Below are 4,991 nucleotides of genomic sequence, written 5' to 3'. Positions count from 1 at the left end.
TTCCCCCTTTTTTCTGTCTTTCTCTTTTCTTTTTTTCCCTTTTTTTTTTTTTTTTTTAGTTCAAAGCTTGCTTCCTTCCTTCCTGCAGTTTCTGGATTTCTCCCAATGTGAATGTGATGACTCACGTTTCCCAGATGTGAAATGGGAATGTGGGAAGTGGGATCTTTCCCCTGCGTCTCTAGGGGCGGATTTTCTCAGAGTCAATGGTGCTGTTGAGTTTCTTAAATAATTGGTCCCTCCTGATTCAAATGGTTTGCCTGCTGGCACAGTGGTTTTGGGGCTGTTACAGTACTTTGAATTTTCTTACCTCCTTTGGAGGTAATCAGCTGTAATCAGCTCTTCAAGCTCATCACCTTTATTTCCCCATAAAAGTCACTAAAAGAACAGAGAAAGGAAGAGCTGAAATATGAAGAGTCAAAACCAAAGTGCTTCCACTTTCAAGGCACATGCCGGCTTCATCTTCCTGTCACTGAAATGCTGCATCCAGTCTTGGATGTCTCAGTGTCAATGTTCAAGAAACGTCCATAGCTGGTTTTAAAATGTGTTGCAGCACTGAACTTGGTGGGAGGATGGAGTTGTCTTTTTAATCATATGGGCTATTATTTGAGTTTGTAACATAATGTTTTGAGTTGGTGCTTAAGGAATCAATTTGATATGATATTCCCATGTGAATATACTGATGTTGTTACACTTATTAGAAGCAGCTTTTCATTTTTTACAGAAAGAAATATTTCTGGTAGATCACATTCTTTTTTTTTAAGCATTGCAGCCTTCCAGATGAGATCCCATCAGTCTGAATAACAAACCACTGCCCATCTCATCTCACTGTGATCATGTCTTGTGCTGCAATATGGCCGTGGAGAGTTCCCTCCCTATTGACTGTATCTGTTGCTAACCCTGCTTTCATGCAAATATCCCCTTAAATTAGATTTTCTTCCATAAAAACTTGAAAGTTACACTATGTGATCTGCCTAATCTGACACACCAATGCTACTTGTCTGGCTAAAGGCGATAGGCATTTGGGAATCTTCTTCATAAAGTGCCCTCTGCCTGTTGACTCCCTTTTCCTCTCTTTGATAAACTTCTGTCATTGTGTTTATTTAACTAGTCTGAATGGTCCTTGGGGTAGCTATAGCACAATACCAGCAGTGGCAAGCAAAAGTGCCTTTTTTGAAGGGACTGAACAAAGTCCTTCTGGGGGTAGAGAGAATGTTGAAATGGAAATCAACTGAGCAAGAAGAGTCATCTGAGAGGAGCAGCACTTCCACTCTTGAAGGGGGAAGAGGGGGAATTCCCTTGAAAGGACTAGTTAATGCAAAGACCAGGTAGTTTCTCCACTTGAGTGATATTAGTGCTGTGCTCATCTGGGCCTTTTTGTATAAGAGTTGTTTTCATCATTAAGTATATAATTAATATTTTCTGTTTCCTCATCTAAAAGAGTTCAGTCCATTTCTCTGTGCATCTGGTATTTTGTATTGAGTGTGGCCCCAATATTTAATTTGGGAAATGATGCTGCCATAAAATACAACTTGATGACAGCAGAGAAATTTGCATTGGATGAAGAATGTACTGAATGCAGCATCACAGCTGATCACAAAGGGTGCTCAAACATTCAGCAACAATAAGCAATTTGTGTTGTTATGTATTGAAGGACCTGGCTTCCACTCTAAATATGTGAAAATATCAGCAGTCAAAACGGGATGTAACTGGCAAACAATTAAACTGGTCAAATTTAGTTTTCATTTTTGCAAATTGACATGTGGCTGCAGTGCAAAGTGGCAGGGCAAACAGCTTTACAGCAGAGACATCCCTGTGTGTCCCAGCCTGAGCTGGCTTCCCACAGAAGCAGACACTGTTATTTCTGTACCCCGTTCTTCAGCTCAGCGGTGCACAGCACAGATCTGAATCTCTGAGCAGTTCCCATTTTGGTTTGCTTAGGGTTTCAGATGCAGAGTACGTAGAGCAGTAGAGCAAGGCAGTGCAAGAGAGAAGAGAAAATTTAGGATGAGCCATGTCTTATTCCCTACCTGAACCATCATCCTCTGCTCTTCAGGAAGCCAATGTTCCATGTCTGTCTTTTTTGTGGTTAGAGATCATTTTATCAATGTCCATTTAATTTACCCTGACGGAGAAGCAAGTTGGATAGAATAAATAGAATTCTCCCTCACAGCTAGTTTATTCTTAATGAAGTTAATGGAGTTGAGAGTAATCTCTGGGAGCTGCAACCCATGTGATGAAATTCTGCTTTTTGCTTATGGTGCACGTTACATAGAAACAGCCCACGCATGACTGATGGTAAAATGACACTTGTAGGAGTTTCCAACCTCTGTTTGTTTGCCAGAAAGGATGGGATAACAAAATACTTCAAATCGGAGCTCTTGCATGGGCATCTCAGGCATATTGGCAGAGGTATTTTGCAGAGGACTCCTGTAGTAGGCAACTTACTCTTTCACTTTTATCCAAATGAGAAGGTAAATCTTGGGAGACAGTTGTGAACACCTGGCACGTGAAGCTAATCCTTGGACAAACTCCTTGAAAATTAAAAAAGTTTAAAAATTTAAAAATCTCCTAGAGAATATAGCAATTGTGTAAATGACGTCAGTGTATCAATGCCTCCTAAGAGGGAAGGACTATGCAGTTGACACTGAAGCACTAAATAAAAACTGGGTGGGGAAAAAATGAAAAAACCCCAGAGGATGTGAAGGTGGTGACAGGAAGGGTAATGTGTGAAAAAAGTGGGGTGTGGTTTAGGGCAGCTGTCAAGGAGGAAAAGGACATCAGCTGGCACTTGAGGACTGATTAAAAGTTGGTTGTGATTTTTTTTTTTCCTTCAGGTGAATTTGGAAGTTTGTAGTAATTTAAAATTTATCAAATGCAACTTGCCCTAATGTGAAATGCCTGCTCAAGAAGAAAAATGATCTAATATTGCAGGATCTGGCGCGTGTAACAGAGCTGTGTTCAGGAAGGTTCATAGGCAGACATTGCTAGCCACATCTTTCAGGTGTTTTTCAGGCTACCAACATACACAGGTTTTACCCAGCTGAAAATGGAAACCTACCTCAGTGAGAGATCTCTTAGCTGGGTAACAGATACTAATTTCACCTTAATTTTTGTTCATCAGTTTTAACACGATGTCAAGATTATCCTTTTGTTATTATGGTGTCGATTAACTTATGGGTGAACCAACAGTTCCCTGTTACAACTGTTCTTTGGGATACTCTAGGTTACTCTTTCAGGTAATCGAGAAGATGCAATTTAAATAATGCTATCATAATAGTTACAGTTTATTCCTTGGATGGGGTGAATTTCCATTGTAAATATAAGTTGCTATTGAAAAAAAAAATCACTAGAGCCTGTTCTCATTCACAGAAAAAAACTTTATTTCACCTGGAAAACATTTTAAGGAGTACCATCCTCTGTGTATTAAGATATAAACATTATTTTTAGACATAATTTTTGTTGCCTGATCATACCTGAGTTATATTTGCTGCTTCTGTTATCCATATAATAAGCTGTTTAAAGTGAAGCTGTTCCCACTAAAAGGATTATTGATAATGCAATCTAGTTAAAGGACAGTTACAAGGTTGGCTGGAATAAGAGGCTAAGAGAATAACTGTTGAGTCCTCCTTTTAAGTTTCTTGTTTTTTGGTTCCCAAGTTGACATGTGATGAGACTTTGACCAAATGATACTCATCTGAACAGCTAGCAAATGCGTTTCTTCATGATGGCTCCTTCATCAGAAATGTCAATAAGGAAGCTGAGACAGAGAAGCCAGAACTACTTCTTTGGTTTGGGGTTTTTTTTTTTTTTTTAACTTTCATAGCTCCTATGGAAGCAGGGTACCAGGGTGAAAGCTTATACTTATTTCTACAATCTTTTCCTGAATTTTTTAACCAGGTGTTTATTTTTATAAACTATCTAATGCAGATGTTGTGATAAATGTCCTACAGCTGGTCTGTAGGATCAGGTAAAGCAGCAGAGCCTGTGTAGTTTGCTTCTGAGCTGTTTCCATTTGAGAGTTTGCTGATAGTATTTGAGTGTTTTATGGGAGATTTGGCAAGCTGGGTTGGTTCTGTGGTTGTAAATACTCTGCTGCTCTCAGCCCCTAATCCTGTGATTAGGACTCGGTTTAACAGAAAGAAGAGATGGAAAATTTTTTTATCAATTCTTTTATGACCAGTTCTTGGATACATTTCTAGTGTTTTTTCCTTAGCATGAGTTTCTTTCTCTCTCTTTTCCCTTTTCAATTCCTTTAAAATTTCACCTTTTATGGACTCTTATCATTGCTGCCTAACATTTAAGAAGATGACTCCCTAATGACTTGCTGCTCCATTGGAGCTCTTTTCCTCTTTCTTTTATAGCTATCTGCCTTTTCAGTGTAGCTGTTGAAAAGACATGATACAATCTGGGGAAAGTGGTTTCCTGTTTTCCTACATACTATTTCATTACTCCTAAGGTAACTCAAACTTCTCATGTGTAAAATTTCTGCCCTCCATACTTACAGGTTAGTTTTTCTGCCAGAGGCACCCTTGGGTCCTTTGCTGCAGAGTCCTTGGTCTCATCCCTTTTATGAGTTAAGGTAATGCCGTGCTTCGTGTGGTCAGCTATTTTTTCAAGCATTCTCTCCAATTACGTCTCCATTCCTTAAACGTGAACATAGGCATGTTTGAACCCTTGCTGTAATACTCTGCTTGCTGACAGTTCTGTATGTCTATGTTGTTGAACAGATACAAACTGAGGAGCTGTATGGGAAACCAGAGAAAATGAAAATGGCAAATAACTTTAAAAGAATTAAAATAGCCAGAAATCTGGAGAGCAAAGCTAAAACACGCTTAATAGGACAGGCAGATTTTTGGGGGGTTCATTTACCAAAACAAAAACATTCTCTATGGAGAGAAATGTTCTTTGACATAACATAGAGAAACTGTGTTTCAGGGCTGCAATGGTAATTAGCAGAAGTACACCCTTAAGTAGTATGGAAAGTTCCTGCT

This window comes from Buceros rhinoceros, unplaced genomic scaffold, assembly GCF_000710305.1.
Source record: "Buceros rhinoceros silvestris isolate BGI_N320 unplaced genomic scaffold, ASM71030v1 scaffold39116, whole genome shotgun sequence".
Classification (NCBI taxonomy): Eukaryota; Metazoa; Chordata; class Aves; order Bucerotiformes; family Bucerotidae; genus Buceros; species Buceros rhinoceros.
This window is presented reverse-complemented; position numbering follows the sequence as displayed.